Genomic DNA, 18,902 nt, shown 5'->3' with positions numbered 1-18,902 from the left:
CGACCAAGACGACGACCAAGACGACGACCAAGACGACGACCAAGACGGCGTCTTCGAACTCTTCTTTTCTTCCTTCCTTCCCCTTCCTTCCTTCCTTCCTTCCTTCCTTCCTTCCTTCCTTCCTTCCTTCCTTCCTTCCTTCCTTCCTTCCTTCCTTCCTTCCTCCCTTCCTTCCTTCCTTCCTTTCTTCCACATATTCTGCTACTTCATCTTCTTCCTTTTCTTCTTATAAAACAGAAAAGGCCGTGCAAAGGCCACCGATTATTATGTCTTCGACTTCTTGCTCTCATTCAGGTTTCTCTTTCTTCTCTACCTCTTCTTCTTGTTGGTGTTCTTCTTGTTCTTCTTCTCTTCTCTTCGATACTCTACTTACTTCGCGGTTAATCTTTCGACTGCATTCTTGGTCCTTTCAAAATGGCGTCTTTTGTAATCCATCTGTTCTTTGCTATAATTGAATAGAAAAGAAACTTTAAAAACTTTAAAGAACAAGAATTCCATTATCGTGTTAGATATTTATTTACTTACTAATATTAACAAATTTCAACAACTGTTTTCCAAAAAGAAATTAATTATATTATCACCTCGCTATAAACCAACGAACATTTAATTATTACAGGACGTTGAAAAAATAATTGAGAGTTCTCAGGTTAGACGAAGATAATGAGAAGGAGGAGGATTTCTGCCCTATAGGAGCAAAGCCTCCAGGCAGGATTCTTTTCGAGACGAATGAATCTTCGTTCTCTTTCGCGACTCCTCTCGTGCTACTTCGTGCCGTTTCGTGACTTTGAGCCGAGTTAACTCTCCACTTACCGGCACACCGTCTTCGTCATCGTCGTTGTCATCACCATCGCCGTCGTTCACAAGTGTACCTAACACCATGGGTCGGTTCATAACACTGATATGAGCTTTCTTCATCTGTCCTAGAACGTACTTCGTTTCTACCCTTTTTCGTCTTTTACTTTTACTCTTCTTTTAATTGACATCCCTCACCTTGCAATTGTTTATTGTTTCTTTCTTCAAACAGAGGGAACATTTGTACGTGATTTAAAAATCCTCTTTATAAAAGTAAAGTTCTCTGAAACGAATCATACCGCATATGTATTATAAAATAAATAGAATTATACTCGCGTATATAATTTATATTTTCATTATAAATAAGTTTAAATATAAATGGGAATATAAAACATAATCAATTATTTATATAAGAAATTAATAAGGAAAGCTTAAAGATTCTAATGATTAGTTAAAAAACATCAAATTCTTTGAATCCTTTTTAATTAACTTCGTTATACTTACACCCCTTGTACATTTGCCGTGTAGTTCCACCGTGTCAATACGGAAGGGGGAATTACACATCCGCATTGACATCTGACCTCTGATTATTCCAATATCTCTTAAGCTCGTGCTTCAGATATTCTTATTAGTGTTCTAGTTAACGTTCCTTCCGGTGATAACGAATCCCATGTCGCAGTCAAGCTTTTCCTTCAGGTTTTTCTGAAAAACATTGCTCTATGTTTCTGATACAAATGATTAATATGTTCATAGTACAGAAAAAAAATGTAACGTTAGTAAGTACCTTGAAAAACTTGATATGATCTAATTCGTCAATTATAAAAGCTCTTACGAGTTAAAATGTTGAGATCGCCTTAATATGACACAACTTGGATTTTACGTTTATTTAATCCAAGAAATGTAGGATATCTACCTAACGTGTTTTTAAAATTACATACATAGTTGAATATACATAAGTTCTACATACATATTTAAACGTGTTGTTTTGTAGCTTTATATCACAGGATTCTTACATATGTATATTTAGAAACGAAATGAGAAAGCGTGACTTCGATGGAATCCCTGAGTGAAGTCACCTCTCCCCGGAAATTACCGATCGATTTCGAGGAACTCGCAAACGGTGCTTGCTTGCTTTCACTTTACAACGGCTTACACGAACGACCCCTATCACCACCACCACCACCACCATACAACCATTACAACCCCTCTTCGTTCCTTCATTTTTCTTCTTCTTTCTTTTTTTTTTTATGTTCGCAGAAAGAAACAAAGCCTTGCGTGACTCTTGAACGCAAAACTTGTCGTTAATACGGCGAAATTACTTAGAAAACAGAAATGAATGTGAATCTAAAAGAGAAATGCATAAGGTATTTTAATGATATGATTAGGAATTAGAAAAAGGAGTGTACGATAAGTTTTTCCCAGTAAAATGAGAATGATTTATTAAAGCACTAAGTATTTACCTCTTTAAAGCACATCCTGTTCTTAACTGTTTTTCCAAAATATGAAGAAAAGTACTTTCTCATTCTCCAAGTTACTTTTATAAGAATTAAAATGTACTTAAGGTAAATAGAAATCCTGGGAAGAGTAAAAGGGTAAATCGAACGAACTTACGAGTACAGCGTTCTTCATTAGAATTGATTAAGCGTTTAATACTTACGCGACTTGAGTCATATCCGTGAATCCACAGAGTAGACCTTCGACTTCAATTTGAACATTTTAGGAACGTACGTGATGTGTCTCAGTCTTTTCTCGAAATTATCCTTTCTTTCATTGTATGCGTACTATTAACGTATACGATCTTAATAAGATTTACCTGAAATAGAAGAATTAATGTTTTTTATTGATTATTACAAAAATTTTCAAATTTATCAAAAAAACCGGAATACAAACTACTAATATATTTCTAATTAAATGAGTGAACAGGATAAATATTTAAACGGATACAAATTCACGCTCAAACATATATATATATATATATATATATATATACATATAAAAAGAGAAAGATTTTATCGGTGTGAGTAAGACTTTAATTTAGACACCCCAAGCTTCAGCTCCGCGTGGATGAACGCATTGACAACGTCCGGCATGTTTATGTATGTACGTATATACACATACACGTGGGCGCTGACAAGCGACAAGACCTAATCTCTTCCCTGAAGCCGTTGTCGTGCTTCCAGCGGTAGCAACGACTCCGCCACCAGCTACCAACCAACCAACCAATCAACTAGAGAGTTACCTGAACATACGTATATACATATTCACAAACACATGCATAATATGATGAACCAGTAACATGTTTAAGAAAGATGTCAGGAATGTGAGCTCACGACATTATACGCGTTACCTATGTGGGTGTGCAAGCCTCATTTCAGGTCTATAACGTATTTGTAAGTCTCTCGCGTTGTGGAAGAAGCAAAAGCAAAGAAAGCGAAGGGACCTTCTCGACCACAAATATGTCATAATATATACCTACCAAAAATGTCAACTATATTATCCAAAGAGAAAGAGAGAGAGAGAGAGAGAGAGAGAGAGAGAAAAGTCTCAATCAGATGCTGTTCTACCACAAAAGTAGAAGAAGAAAGGACGTCTGTCTTTATTTATGCTCTGTTCATCAGTGTTGCGAGCGAGAGTGAGAGTGTGAGAAAGACGATCTGTTAAACTTACACGTATCGCATACACATTGTTCATCTTTCTACTCCTTTTTAACATTCCATAAAAGCAATACGTTTTTATCAAACACGTTATGTTATCTTTATATCATGCATGCTTTCTCTTCAGCAACTTGCTCGTTATTTCTATGATATAAGGAAACGAGTCGAGAAAGAGTATGATAGGAAACTTCTTCCCTTTTTTTGTTTTGTTTTTTTTTGTTTTTTTTTTTTTTTTTTCTTAGAATAGGGTGGATATTTCTTGAAGAAACAACTTCACATTATTGCTTGTAGTTATAGTCGTCGTCTAATCTCAAAGAAGCTGAGCTCTCCGTTTTCCAAACGCCTTTTTTCGGACAGCTTGAAAACGTTAAGTAACGTAAAGTGGACAAGAAAAAGTAGATGATATTTTGAGAAGACTAAATGTGTTTTTTCCCCTCTTATTTATTTCTTTTTTATTTCTTTTTAAAAATATTTTCTTTAGATTATTTTCTTCCTGATACGTAAAACGAATTCTTTGACAGAGAATTGTTACATTGAAAATCTTCTAATCCTTGTGTAATCTATGTTATGTTAAAAATTTTATTTAGATCAAAATTTATTTATTTATTTTTTTTTTTCAATATCTTCTCAGACCATCAAAGTCTGCATCAAGTGCAACAAGTTTTCTCAATGCAAACTCTAGTTATAATAAACAATCATTTAGTTTCAACTCTCCGATCATATCATAGAATCGTCCGATCGTTGACCTTGAGTGTGGGGGTGGCGAGGCCGAATGAATGTACGTGAAGTAGTAGTAGTAGTAGTAAACTAATATACATATACATATATAGCTCGGTAGAATATTCCAATTGTAAAGCGTGTGACGCAAAGGATCCGTGGGTGTATTTACATGAACGTGTTGTTCCTAGAAGTCAGGGACTCCTACGAAGTAAAGGTAGGGGTATGATTCATGAGCGTGACCTACACAAAGAAGGAAGGAAGGGAGATGAAGAACGATAGATACAATAGATATATAGATAGAGAAGGACAGATAGATAGATAGATAGATAGATAGATAGATAGATAGATAGATAGATAGATAGATAGATAGATAGATAGATAGATAGATAGATAGAAAGAGAAAGAGAGAGAGAGAGAGAGAGAGAGAAGTAGTACAGTAATGTACAGTTAATGTCTCGTAATATTCTGTAATACGTTGGTTGATGACTAAGCCAATTTTCGCTATCACTATCCCTCTCTTGCTCTCTCTCATGTGCACACACGTACACACACTTGTTGTCTCCTCTTCTTGTCTATCCTTCTCTCTCTTTCTCCCTTCTCGTGTGTCCACAACGCTCACGCTCGTCCTGCCTCGTACAACTTATATCTCGGAATCACACTTAATTGGACTTCCAGGTAAGTCACCTGCGAAACACGTAGGAAGCTCGTTTGGAATCTTTCCCCGTGTGTTATGTTCAGTGTGGATATATATATATATATATATATATAGGGTGGGTCTAAAGTCTCTAAATGATTTTCAAAATAAATTATATCTTTTCGAAATTGATTAGAATCGTATTAAATATGCTTGTAGTCTTACAAGCTGGATTATGTACTTAGTATTACAAGTTGAGAGAAAAAAACATAAGTATAAGAAATGTAACAAAAAAAATAATTAATTTTTTATAATCACCTATGAAATGCTGGCCTACTTAAGAACTTTTGATTGATCCTATGTGTATATCATATACGAGTACATATTATATGTCGGAATTTAGTTAGCTTGTTGTCAAAGATTCGTTATTTTTTTCTTCTCCTTTTTTGCTTTTTTAGTTGAGGACAAAGAATACGATATTTTTCGAAGGAACAAGTTTTCGGTCAAGACTTTTGGAACCGATTAAGCTATCTCCCCCTTTTTTCTTGGATTTTCTTGAATGATTTAGTGAATAGTGGTAGGGTAATAGAATACGAAGTGGATGGTTCACGTAAGTATATAACTCATTTCTTTTCCCTTTTTCTCAAGAAAAATGTGATGATCTTTCGTGGTTTTTTTCTATCTTTCTTTCTGTGAGAATTTGAAATGTTTCCCAAGTGTGAGATTTTTGTAGAGATCTTGGACACCTGAATAAAATGAAATTATATGAAATAAATATTAAGTTTATTAAAAAAAATAAAAGATTCATTGGTTTTGAAAAAGTTAATAAAATTAATGTTGCCTAGCAACTTTTGGTCCACCCTGTATAACTTAGGTCTTAAGTAAGACGTATCTAACAAATGGAATTGTAGAGTACATATTAAAACATTAATCGTTATCTAAATATTTGAACAGAAGTGGTAAAACAGTTCTAAATATTCCTGGTAAATATTTTTCACCGTTTTTAAATTCAGAAATATAGATTCCTATACAAAAGAATACAAAATATGCGAGCCCTGATCTTCGAACTCGCTCGAGCAACATTTGCATACATATCGGGAACGTTTGCACGCGGTAAGCCAGCACATTCTTTGGATTCTGAAGAAAGAAAGAGAGAAAGAGAAAGAGAGAAAGAGAAAGAACACGCTTCAATATCTAAATCCATTCGAGAAAACTTGAAAGATTCACTATACGTATATGATTTCCCTTTTTGTTAACAGAGTACTTGCTGCTTTCTCACGAGACTTTGACTTGGTTAGACCAATAAGTAAGAGAGAAAGTTACGAAGAGAAAAGGCTTCTTTATTTTTAGCTATCATGCTGCATATTTTCTACCTCCAGCCCTCCACCCTTTTCCCCTTTTCGATAGTCTTCTTTTTTTACAGTATGCTATCGATGCAACCCATTCTTCCATAAATCTTCCACGAGCGGCAAGTTTTGCAGCTGTGTCCTCTCTTCGTGGCTTCTTCTCTTTTTCCAGTCGTTGCTGCTTCCTTCCGCTTGAGAAAAGAAGACACTGCCACGTGGCTCTTGATCAAACCAGTATCCCACTCTTTCTCTTTCTCTTTCTCTTTCTCTTTCTCTTTCTCTTTCTCTTTCTCTTTCTCTTTCTCTTTCTCTTTCTCTTTCTCTTTCTCTTTCTCTTTCTCTTTCTCGCTCTCTCAGCCCTCAGCACTCTTCCTTTCTTCTAAAGATAATTCGATCATAGGAAAGATCATTTTTTTCATGTAACTTTACAAGGTCGAATAGTTATATGAGCTTTCCAAGTGACTAACTTCAATCGATAGATTAGAAATGATGAAGAAGAGACCTTTGTTCTTTCTTTTCTTTTTTCTTCTTCTACTTTTTAAAAATATCCTACGAGACGTTTAAATAATTCTTCTTGTTCCCTAGAAAAAGCACACAGGGACGTTAGATATTTCATTATTCAAGAAATTCTTATAAAATTCTATCCAAAACGTTTATATATGTACATCTAGTTCCTATTTGTAGACTTTACACTTTGACCTCGTATCCAAGTTAGACACCGATTGACTCTAGGTAACACGGTTATACAGTTATCATTTTCATCGATTTTTTTATTCCTTAACTTGTTCAATTGTTTTGCAACTAGTAAAAAAAGAAATATACTTTTTAAATTTGTATTTGGATAAGTCAGAAATATCCTCTCCTATTCGAAAAGAAAAAAGAAAACAAGAATTACTATAAATGGTAATAGAAAAAATAACTTATGAAGTCGATAAAGACATTAGATACATATACATGTATAAAGTAATCCGATAATTCGATCGCATTACTTTACATCCATTTTATAGATGGCAAAGGCGCTTAACTTAACACCGTAACGAATAAAGGGCTTTGGTCAACGCGACTTACTCTCTCTCTCTCTCTCTCTCTCTCGGTACATTGACATATACATGAATCTTGTATTATATAGATTAAAATAGTTCATGGACAGTTCATGTAATATAGTCATGGGAGAGCTTCGCAGTTCAAGGAAATATACGCCCTCTCGTGCTTGTACCTACCGATTTTATCAGCTTCATCGGCTTCCAACAAATCATTCCTTCGGCGAATACTATGTATACTCGAAAGTGAACTGTACTCGTGAGTCAAAGAAATTCCATATGACGAGAGAGTGGAAAATTATGAATATAATGTAATAGTAATAAAAATGATAATCATAATAACTATCATAGTATTGATACACATATATGGATATTATGTATATCATATGAATACAATATAATAATAAACAATATGATATATTATCTCTCTCTCCCTCTCGATTTTCTCTATATCTCTCGATTTTCAATATAAATATACAGATATGCATAGATACGCCCCTGGATATCACAAATACACGCCTCCACGCAATGAGAGATCGATGTAACCCCGTTTCAGGTTGAGTAACTTCGATGCAGCCGGCCTTTTATTACATTCCTCACGTCCCAGATTGGGGAAAAAAAAAGAGATAGAATGAGATAGAATGAGATAAAAAGAGATAGAAAGAAAGACCACTACCTGATGCTAATCTTTTGTATTTATACGGTCGCATCTCGATGCAAGAGGAGAACCGACAATTATCCTCGTCTCTCTCATCCCCCTGAACACTTGTGCTTCGAGGAGGCACAATCGGTCAATTTGTGTTGGTTTAATAAAGCAAAGGGCTTATTGTTGGTGGAACAGCCACGCGCTCAAACTCCAAGCTGGTTGGCGCCAGTCCCTTCGGTGAGTCTCTCTCTCGTTTACGATGACTTCGTTAATAAGGAGCGGTGCATCATCGATCGTTGTGCATTACTTCGAAAGATCATCGTGTCAAACGACTCGACCTTTACTACGTAATTGCGTTATTACCGTATGAGTAAAATATCTTCTTGCTTATGTGTACAGATAGCCGATTATTTCAGGTTTATTTCAGGTAAAAATTCTTCTTCTTATGGACGGAGTTTTAGAGAAGATTCGCTATAAGAGAGGATTTATGTTTATTAATTACTCGCTGGAGGATTTCTGTGATTTCCTCATAACATTCATTTTGAGATTAATTGTTTAGTTACATATATATATATATATACATCAAGTATAATTTATACTTAGTAAACATTAATCATTATGAACTAATCATTTCATTTATAATAGGAAAATAAATGAAGATTCAAAATGCTAGGTAAGTATCACAAATTGTTTCTTACCAATATTAATAATAATATCATTAAAAATGTATTCATATTACCTATTTATTTTTGCGATTATTGCGATTACATTGCGATCTGCTCTTGTACAAATGTTTTTTAAACTTAATGTTGTCAATGCATTTCTTATCCTACGTTTAGATCTATTAGAAATAAATAAAATACAGAAATTAGAACGATTTGAAAAGAATATAAAAGAAAGAAGCAGTAGAGATAATCGAGAGTTAAATTTTTTTCACGCATACAGAAACAAAAGCTTCGAAATTTAGAGGTTGTACATGCATAGCTGTATGTTCGATCTTACAAGAAGACGGTGCGATCGTCCCCACTTCGATTATTTTGAATTTTGCTACACTTTTAGTAGTCCATGAGAAGATTCATTGTGCCCTTAAATTTGGTACAAATATTCAACCGTTTGCAAAAAAACTCCAATTTAAATGTCACATAAATGTGTATTCCTTTAACTGTAGTAGTGTAATTGTCTACAATAGCGGCAATGTGTGTATCTCAGAAATCACCGATACCAGCGATCCAACATTTTCTAATATTCAAACCTATCTAATATAAGTTTGTTTATCTTTTCAAAGATATTTTTTTCTCCGCACCGTCACCCTGTTAGTTATTACAAATTGAGAAAACAGATGACAAATACATTATATTAGGAAATTCTATTCTTGTCAAAATCTTTTATCAAGTTTTGTATAAGGTAATTGAAGATATTATTTTGTTATTAACTGACAAGAAAAATTGATGTATTTGTTAATTAATATCTTTTTTGCAAAGATCTCCATGTGAATTACTATGCGAATAGAATGCAGCTGTTCTGACTAAAAATAATCTAGACAATAATATGTTAGAGGCAAATATAATAATTCTGTTAGAAGAAGAGGTAAATATTATAATACTATTAAAATACACTTACTTTTATCATATAAAAATTGATTGGGGAGTTGCATTTATTTTTAATCAATTAATAAAAACATATTATGTGTGTGTAAGGTAATCTATATTTTATTACCGACTGGTAAAATGTGTATCGCCACCTATCGGTACTAGATAATACTTCACTGTACCGACTAGTAAATTTAGGCTGCCATCTAGCGGAAGTAAATGTTACTATGTCTTACCGATTAGTAGAATATGTTTCGCCATCTAGACAAAAGATAAAAAACCACTAGGGCAAAATCAAGATGGCTACCTGTCAATGTAATTTGAATACCGTAAATACAGGCTATGTGCAGTGTAAAGTATTTAATTAAAAAAATCCTTTTAGTGATGCAATAATCAAGTGAATAATATTTTTTATTTATAATAATTCGTTTCATATTCTTTATTTAGTGATCGCCAATTAAACTGGATGAAAATAATTAAACTGGATAAAGTGCTGTGGGACAGTGTTATGTCATAACCTTAGAAAAATAATTTTCTTAATTAAATCCGAGAATGCAGATGAATTCCAGACGTTCTTTTTATCAAATTATTATAACAAATACTAGTAAGTAAAGTATATATTTTGTTATACGAAATTCTACTAATTATTAAAATATATGGATTATTTTGTCTTTTAACTTTATGCATTATCTAAACATTTTCTCCCTGTTCAAACTTATTTTGGTACATATATAAACAACTTTTTAAAATATTTTTAGATCAGATCAGCATGCAGATCTATATTTTAAATTCCAATCCAAGAACGTTATACCCACGAGAAGAGGAGTCCATTACACCATTGGATCAATGGATATATATTTCATTTTCTTACGGCTAACGATTAGAAGATTTGTATTGATTATGTCATCCGAACAAGAGTTTTATTCTATAATATGATGTAAATAAAATGCAGCTGCAGTAACAAAAAATAATCAAGACAAGAATCTGTCAAAAGGTAAGCATTGCAATCTTGCATTTGTAAAAAACAAACCTATATCAAACTGATTGATAAACTGATTCATTTAACAGGATAGGTAAATAATTTGACTAGAAATGCCTACTCATTATTATCAAGATTGATAAGAAGAATCCAACAATACTGCAACTAACATTATTATATTAAACACTTATATGTCTATTTTGCACCCCACAATAATACACATGCACATACACAAAAAAGGATTTCTTGTATAAACTGTTGTGCTGCGACTTATCATCGTCGACTGTATCGACATATAATTTTATATAAATGAACGGGGTGATTAATTGGATCAAAGAAAATGTAAAATCAGAAAGGAATTTGCCTCGACTGTGTCTTTTATGTTAGATCATCATCATCATCAGCAGCATCATCATTAATATATACTCTATATATACACATACATATTTCAATTCTCTTGCGTGACCATAAGAGTATAATTTCATGGAAAATTAATTATTATATTACAAAATATTTCGATGCATGTACAATTATATGTAGTAGTAGTAATTCATGTTACAGTAATCGACTTTTATTAACTGAACAACAAAAGAAAGTGACATATTTATGAATTATTTTTAAAAGATTACATAAACACACTTGCAAAATAAATATTGTTTCAGATAATAAAAGTATTATTATTATTATTATAATTAATTTTGTGGTTACGGATTAATGATAAAAAAACATTTCTTATTATTTGAATTTTCGCGGGCAACACATTGCTGAGGAAAAAATCAAGATGGCTGCCGTGTCGTGTACTACCACGTGCACTATTAAATATTTAATTAAAGAAATGCAATAGTGATGCAATCATAATCAAAAGAATAATATTTTGTATTTAGAATAATTATTTTCATATTCTCTTCTCTTTTTAGTGATTAGTGATTGCCAATTCTGGATGAAAATAGTTACAAATGGGATGTATTGGTGTGTGTGGTACAATAGTATTACGTCATAACCAAAGGAAAATAATTTTCTTTATTAAATCCGAGTATATATAGATGAATTCAGGATGTTCTCATTATATCAATTTATTTTAACAAATATTAGTTACTACTAAGGTACATCTATATGTATTTTGTTATACGAAATTTTACTAATTATTAAAATATATGTGTGGATTAGTTTGTCTCTTAACTTTATGCATTATCTAAACATTTCTGTCCCTTTTCTTAGCAAAACAATTTTACATGCAATCTCATACATCAATTTTCCACGCAAATCAATGACACCATCCAAAAGGAGAGACTCCACACGATTATGAGGGTTTTTTAAACCATCACTTCAACTTTCCACGCAATCCTATGACTCCATCCATAACCAAATATCCCATACAGTCATGAGGGATTTTTTAACCATCACTTCAATTCTGCACGCAATTCCAGTTTAATGCACTCTGTGTTCTTATCATACTTGCACTGCGAGAAAATAATATATGTATATAGTGTAATATTTTATCAAAAGAAGACGAGAAGAAATGTATATCTTAGTTATCATTACAAGACATATATGTGGATAACACACGTGGCAAATACATTATTATATTTCCGACATTCAATTCATGTCAAAATTTTTTATCAAGTTTTATGTACACACGGTAATAGAAGATATTACTTTTTTTCCATTGGCTGATAAGAAAAATTGATGTATTTGTTAAAAAATATCTTGTTTTGCAAGGTATTTCATTTCATTACTATTATTATGGAAAAAGAATATGCAGATGCTATTATTAAAAACTAATCTAGACAAAAATATGTAAAGAGGTAAATATTATAATACTATTCAAATACATTTATTTTGTTATCATATAGTATAAATGATTGGGATTTTATCAACTTTTTAATCAATTAATAAAAATGTATATTAGGAAATTAGTCTTTTATTACCGACTGGTAAAGAGAATATGTATCGCCATCTAACAGCGGTACTAGCTATTACTTCATTGTATCGACTGGTAAGATTATGCTGTTATCATCAAATGATAGAAATATTTAATTCACTTACCGACAAGTACAATATGTTTCTTCATCTAGACGAAAGAAAATACATCGCGCTTGGACACAATCAAAATGGCCACCTGCCATGTCGTTGTAAAGCCACGTGCAATAAAGTTAAGTATTTAATTACAAAAAATTCAATAGTGATGCTTTAATTAAGTGAATAATATTGTTTTTATTTACAATAATAATTCAGTGTTCATATTCTATTCTTTTTTTTAGTGATTAGTGCTCGGCAACTCAGCTTAAGAAGAAAACCATTGGACTTGATGTGTGATATCTTCTGAAGAAAAAAAAACTATTGGACTTGATGTGTGATATCTTGTGAAGAAAAAAAACCATTGGACTTGACGTTTGATATTTCCTTAAGAAGAAATCCATTTAACTTGATGTTAGATATCTGCTTAAGAAGAAAACCATTGGATTTGTGTTTGTGATCTAAAAAAAGAAAACTATTGTACTTATTATTATTATTATTATGTTAAGTTAAAAGGAATATCATTGTACTTACTATTATTATGTAAATGTAAAAAGAATATTATTGCACTGTACAGGTGGACAGGTCGACAGGAAAAGTATACCATTGCACTTTAAAGGTTACTTGTCGACTTACAAAGTATACCATTGCACACTTGAGGTTACTTTGGATTACCACGTTTTGTGTCAAATTTTATTTCTTTTTTATAACCTATCCTATCATCCAAGCCATTGAAATTTTCCTTTAATGAAATCAACCATTACATGTAAGTATTAATTATTGTAAATGTTACAAGTTAAGAAACTTATATGTTTTTTTTGGTCGTATAAGGTATTTTTTTTTTTATTTATAATGCATGAACATTTTAATAGAAATATTTTAGTAGACAATTGAATTTATTATTAACATATATACATTTTAGCATATTAATGAAATATTTTTGAAATAGAAAATTTAGAATAGCATTGAATTTGAAGTTATGTTAACTGAAATAGAAAATCATTGCAGTTGTGGTTATGTCACTGTTTATACTTGCACTAGAAGCAAACCATATATAGAGTAGTAATATTTTATGAAAAGAATATTAGATATAAAAAATGTTTCCTAGTTATCACAAATTAAGAAAAGAAATGGTTAATTACATTCTAATGTTTGCAGTTCTTACTATATGTACTAAATTTATTAATGTAGACTTATTTTATTGGGAATAGACTAAGAGCATAAAAATGTATATATTTATAAGAATTCATTTGTGTTTTTTTTGTAGAAATACCATCATGTATTTTATAATGGAAATAGGATGTTGTTTAAAGAAGTAAGTATTATAATATTGTTTAAAATACATTTATTTTTGTCATATAAAACGTGAATTAATATAATATAATTAATTTAGTAAAAGTTAACATAAATTTTTACTTTAGTTACCGACTGGTAGAGAGAATATGTATCGCCATCTAGACGACGAAAGAAAACACATCTCTAGGACAAATTCAAGATGGCTACCTGCTGTCACATTGTACTTTTGTGTAAAGTATTGTGTAGTAAAGTGTAAAGTATTTAATTAACAAAATTTCTTACAGTGATGCAATCATAATTAAGTGAATAATATTGTTTTTATTTATAATAATTCTTTTCTTATTCTCTTCTCTTTTTTTGCAGTGATCACCAATTCACCTTAAGAAGAAACCCATTGGACTTGATGTTTGATATCTTGTGAAGAAAAAAAAACATTGGACTTGACGTTTGATATTTCCTTAAGAAGAAATTCATTTAACTTGATGTTAGATATCTGCTTAAGAAGAAAGCCATTGGATTTGTGTTTGTGATCTACAAAAGAAAACCATTGTACTTACTATTATTATTAGTATTATTATGTTAACTTAAGAAGAATATCATTGTACTTACTATTATTATGTAAATGTAAAAAGAATATTATTGCACTGTACAGGTGGACAGGTCGACAGGAAAAGTATACCATTGCACTTTAAAGAAGGTTACTTGTCGACTTACAAAGTATACCATTGCACACTTGAGGTTACTTTGGATTACCACGTTTTGTGTCAAATTTTATTTCTTTTTTATAACCTATCCTATCATCCAAGCCATTGAAATTTTCCTTTAATGAAATCAAACATTATATGTCATTATTAATTATTGTAAAATTTAATTATGAAACAAATTTATGTGTTTTTTGTCGTATAAGGAATTTTTTTTTTTAATGCATGAACATTTTAATAGAGAATTGAATTTATTATAAACACAAACCTTTTAGTATATTAAATAATTATGTAATAACCACGTGAGTTGTACATATAATGAACGGAACGTGTTAATTTAATAACCATTGCACTAAAGGTTATGTAAAAAGTTAAATAGAAAACCATTGCACTTGAGAGAGGTTATATGTAATTAAAATAGCAAACCATTTCACTAAGTATGGATATGTTAGCATAAGAAAAATACCACTTCACTTGTAGATATATGTGTAATAACGTATAATGAAAATTATTAATTTTTTTTTTTAATAGGCAATGTCACGTCTGGTGGTTATGTTACTTTAAGAAGAAATAAATCATTACACATGATAATAGATTTTTATTATATTATAATAAGTAGACGACCACAGCACATTAGTTTATAAAAGATTTTAAACAACAACAACAACAACAACAACAACAATACTTGCACTTGTGTATATAATAAGATAGAATAAAAAAAAAATAAAAGGCAATGTTATTTTAAAGTAAAGTAATGGATGTCATGCGAGATTGACAAGAGGGAGAAGCCATTACAACTTGATGTATGTCAGCTGTACAGTTCATTTGCATATATAATTACGAGATGGCGTCTTGAACTCGGTAGCGTTGGGATAGCCGATTTAGTATAAAGGGAGGTGCAAAGCGCATGGATTTCAACGCATCGGGGTGCGACCCCGACTCTGCAGAGGCAGAGTGCTCCTGTGGCTGCGCTCAGGAGCAGGTTGCAATACACGCTTAGGCCTGAGCGTTGTATTCAGCTTGCTCTTGAGAATGACAGCCTTTGGAAAAAGGGATGAGGAGTAGTAGTAGTAGTAGTTGCATGTAGTAGTAGTTGCATGTAGTAGTAGTTGCATGTAGTAGTAGTTGCATGTAGTAGTAGTAATAGCTTGAAATAGTAGTAGTAGTAGTAGTAGAAGCATGAAATAGTAGTAAAAGCATGAAATAGTAGAAGCATGAAATAATAGTAGTAGTAGTAAAGAATTAGAATAAGAAAATTGGGGGTCTTCTAGTATTAGAGGGGGCCTGGTCTCTAGTTAATGGGGTGGCAATCAATCGTGAGGCCGTGCCTGTAGCCGATTTTACAGGTCAAGGTCATCGAAGGTCAAGGACATCTAGGGCAAGGTCGCGCGCGAGTTTCATTCATTATGTGGGTCAAGGTCACGCGCGAGGGTTCGTTCATTATGTGTGTGTGCGTTTTAATATTCACGCGCCCGAGGGTTAAGTCAGTATGTGTGTATCAATTTATTTATTTATTTTTTTTTTTTATTGGGTTTATTAGGAGTTTGTGTGTTTATGTTTTTTTTTGGGTGTAGTTAGAATTTGTGTATATGTTTTTTTGTGGGTTTTTAAGAGTTTGTGTATATGTTTTTTTGGGTTTTTTTCAGAGTTTGTGTATATGTTTTTTTGGGTATTTTAAAAGTTTGTGTATATGTTTTTTTGGGTATTTTAAAAGTTTGTGTATATGTTTTTTTGGGTATTTTAAAAGTTTGTGTATATGTTTTTTTTGGTATTTTAAAAGTTTGTGTATATGTTTTTTTGGGTTTTTTCAGAGTTTGTGTATATGTTTTTTTGGGTATTTTAAAAGTTTGTGTATATGTTTTTTTGGGTATTTTAAGAGTTTGTGTATATGTTTTTTAGGGTATTTTAAAAGTTTTTGTATATGTTTTTTAGGGTATTTTAAAAGTTTGTGTATATGTTTTTTGGGGTTTTTTCAGAGTTTCTGTATATGTTTTTTTGTTGTTTAATGAGAGTTTGTGTATATGTTTTTTGGGTATTTTAAAAGTTTGTGTATATGTTTTTTTGGGTTTTTTCAGAGTTTGTGTATATGTTTTTTTGTTGTTTAATGAGAGTTTGTGTATATGTTTTTTTGGGTATTTTAAAAGTTTGTGTATATGTTTTTTTGGGTTTTTTCAGAGTTTGTGTATATGTTTTTTTGTTGTTTAATGAGAGTTTGTGTATATGTTTTTTTGGGTATTTTAAAAGTTTGTGTATATGTTTTTTTGGGTTTTTTCAGAGTTTGTGTATATGTTTTTTTGTTGTTTAATGAGAGTTTGTGTATATGTTTATTTGGGTATTTTAAAAGTTTGTGTATATGTTTTTTTGGGTGTAGTTAGAATTTGTGTATATGTTTTTTTGTGGGTTTTTAAGAGTTTGTGTATATGTTTTTTTGGGTTTTTTCAGAGTTTGTGTATATGTTTTTTTGGGTATTTTAAAAGTTTGTGTATATGTTTTTTTGGGTATTTTAAAAGTTTGTGTATATGTTTTTTTGGGTATTTTAAAAGTTTGTGTATATGTTTTTTTTGGTATTTTAAAAGTTTGTGTATATGTTTTTTTGGGTTTTTTCAGAGTTTGTGTATATGTTTTTTTGGGTATTTTAAAAGTTTGTGTATATGTTTTTTTGGGTATTTTAAGAGTTTGTGTATATGTTTTTTAGGGTATTTTAAAAGTTTTTGTATATGTTTTTTAGGGTATTTTAAAAGTTTGTGTATATGTTTTTTGGGGTTTTTTCAGAGTTTCTGTATATGTTTTTTTGTTGTTTAATGAGAGTTTGTGTATATGTTTTTTTGGGTATTTTAAAAGTTTGTGTATATGTTTTTTTGGGTTTTTTCAGAGTTTGTGTATATGTTTTTTTGTTGTTTAATGAGAGTTTGTGTATATGTTTTTTTGGGTATTTTAAAAGTTTGTGTATATGTTTTTTGGGTTTTTTCAGAGTTTGTGTATATGTTTTTTTGTTGTTTAATGAGAGTTTGTGTATATGTTTATTTGGGTATTTTAAAAGTTTGTGTATATGTTTTTTTGGGTGTAGTTAGAATTTGTGTATATGTTTTTTTGTGGGTTTTTAAGAGTTTGTGTATATGTTTTTTTGGGTTTTTTCAGAGTTTGTGTATATGTTTTTTGGGTATTTTAAAAGTTTGTGTATATGTTTTTTGGGGTTTTTTAAAAGTTTGTGTATATGTTTTTTTGGGTTTTTTCAGAGTTTGTGTCAGGGTTGCGTCAGGGTTGCGTCAGGGTTGCGTCAGGGTTGCGTCAGGGTTGCGTCAGGGTTGCGTCAGGGTTGCGTCAGGGTTGCGTCAGGGTTGCGTCAGGGTTGCGTCAGGGTTGCGTCAGGGTTGCGTCAGGGTTGCGTCAGGGTTGCGTCAGGGTTGCGTCAGGGTTGCGTCAGGGTTGCGTCAGGGTTGCGTCAGGGTTGCGTCAGGGTTGCGTCAGGGTTGCGTCAGGGTTGCGTCAGGGTTGCGTCAGGGTTGCGTCAGGGTTGCGTCAGGGTTGCGTCAGGGTTGCGTCAGGGTTGCGTCAGGGTTGCGTCAGGGTTGCGTCAGGGTTGCGTCAGGGTTGCGTCAGGGTTGCGTCAGGGTTGCGTCAGGGTTGCGTCAGGGTTGCGTCAGGGTTGCGTCAGGGTTGCGTCAGGGTTGCGTCAGGGTTGCGTCAGGGTTGCGTCAGGGTTGCGTCAGGGTTGCGTCAGGGTTGCGTCAGGGTTGCGTCAGGGTTGCGTCAGGGTTGCGTCAGGGTTGCGTCAGGGTTGCGTCAGGGTTGCGTCAGGGTTGCGTCAGGGTTGCGTCAGGGTTGCGTCAGGGTTGCGTCAGGGTTGCGTCAGGGTTGCGTCAGGGTTGCGTCAGGGTTGCGTCAGGGTTGCGTCAGGGTTGCGTCAGGGTTGCGTCAGGGTTGCGTCAGGGTTGCGTCAGGGTTGCGTCAGGGTTGCGTCAGGGTTGCGTCAGGGTTGCGTCAGGGTTGCGTCAGGGTTGCGTCAGGGTTGCGTCAGGGTTGCGTCAGGGTTGCGTCAGGGTTGCGTCAGGGTTGCGTCAGGGTTGCGTCAGGGTTGCGTCAGGGTTGCGTCAGGGTTGCGTCAGGGTTGCGTCAGGGTTGCGTCAGGGTTGCGTCAGGGTTGCGTCAGGGTTGCGTCAGGGTTGCGTCAGGGTTGCGTCAGGGTTGCGTCAGGGTTGCGTCAGGGTTGCGTCAGGGTTGCGTCAGGGTTGCGTCAGGGTTGCGTCAGGGTTGCGTCAGGGTTGCGTCAGGGTTGCGTCAGGGTTGCGTCAGGGTTGCGTCAGGGTTGCGTCAGGGTTGCGTCAGGGTTGCGTCAGGGTTGCGTCAGGGTTGCGTCAGGGTTGCGTCAGGGTTGCGTCAGGGTTGCGTCAGGGTTGCGTCAGGGTTGCGTCAGGGTTGCGTCAGGGTTGCGTCAGGGTTGCGTCAGGGTTGCGTCAGGGTTGCGTCAGGGTTGCGTCAGGGTTGCGTC

General features: G+C 33.3%; 6 long non-coding RNA genes across 9 annotated transcripts; 3 read left to right on the top strand and 3 right to left on the bottom strand.

The window, feature by feature from the left end:
* Positions 1-13: 13 nt before the first annotated feature.
* Positions 14-9,572, bottom strand: LOC149030536 (uncharacterized). 2 transcript variants are annotated; one of them, XR_016178550.1, is made up of 4 exons: positions 991-1,269; positions 811-920; positions 526-547; positions 14-445 (listed from the first exon to the last, which is right to left on the bottom strand). It is a non-coding gene; the product is annotated as an uncharacterized LOC149030536 (long non-coding RNA). The 2 variants fall into 2 exon arrangements; XR_016178551.1 differs by lacking the exons at positions 14-445; positions 526-547; positions 811-920; positions 991-1,269 and adding exons at positions 6,594-6,727; positions 6,812-8,303; positions 8,572-8,673; positions 8,835-9,572.
* LOC149030537 (uncharacterized) lies at positions 4,714-6,193 on the top strand. The gene is made up of 3 exons (XR_016178558.1): positions 4,714-4,841; positions 5,259-5,410; positions 6,060-6,193. It is a non-coding gene; the product is annotated as an uncharacterized LOC149030537 (long non-coding RNA).
* Positions 9,573-9,869: 297 nt separating the features above from the next.
* Positions 9,870-12,648, top strand: LOC149030535 (uncharacterized). The gene is made up of 4 exons (XR_016178552.1): positions 9,870-10,025; positions 10,180-10,415; positions 10,490-12,205; positions 12,310-12,648. It is a non-coding gene; the product is annotated as an uncharacterized LOC149030535 (long non-coding RNA).
* Positions 12,649-12,776: 128 nt separating this feature from the next.
* On the bottom strand, positions 12,777-13,153 carry LOC149030534 (uncharacterized). The gene is made up of 2 exons (XR_016178556.1): positions 12,951-13,153; positions 12,777-12,877 (listed from the first exon to the last, which is right to left on the bottom strand). It is a non-coding gene; the product is annotated as an uncharacterized LOC149030534 (long non-coding RNA).
* Positions 13,045-14,351, top strand: LOC149030533 (uncharacterized). Of its 3 annotated transcripts, XR_016178554.1 has the most exons (3): positions 13,045-13,182; positions 13,684-13,731; positions 13,838-14,351. It is a non-coding gene; the product is annotated as an uncharacterized LOC149030533 (long non-coding RNA). The 3 variants fall into 3 exon arrangements; XR_016178555.1 differs by lacking the exon at positions 13,684-13,731 and having other exon boundaries at positions 13,050-13,182; XR_016178553.1 differs by lacking the exon at positions 13,045-13,182 and having other exon boundaries at positions 13,189-13,731.
* Positions 13,745-15,297, bottom strand: LOC149030532 (uncharacterized). Its single transcript, XR_016178557.1, has 3 exons — positions 14,682-15,297; positions 14,322-14,532; positions 13,745-14,243 (listed from the first exon to the last, which is right to left on the bottom strand). It is a non-coding gene; the product is annotated as an uncharacterized LOC149030532 (long non-coding RNA).
* Between the last annotated feature and the right edge of the window lie 3,605 nt (positions 15,298-18,902).

The sequence above is a fragment of the Polistes dominula genome, unplaced genomic scaffold, assembly GCF_049000335.1.
Source record: "Polistes dominula isolate Pdom_NZ unplaced genomic scaffold, Pdom_raw_medaka contig_11, whole genome shotgun sequence".
In the NCBI taxonomy this organism is placed as follows: Eukaryota; Metazoa; Arthropoda; class Insecta; order Hymenoptera; family Vespidae; genus Polistes; species Polistes dominula.
This window is presented reverse-complemented; position numbering and strand designations above follow the sequence as displayed.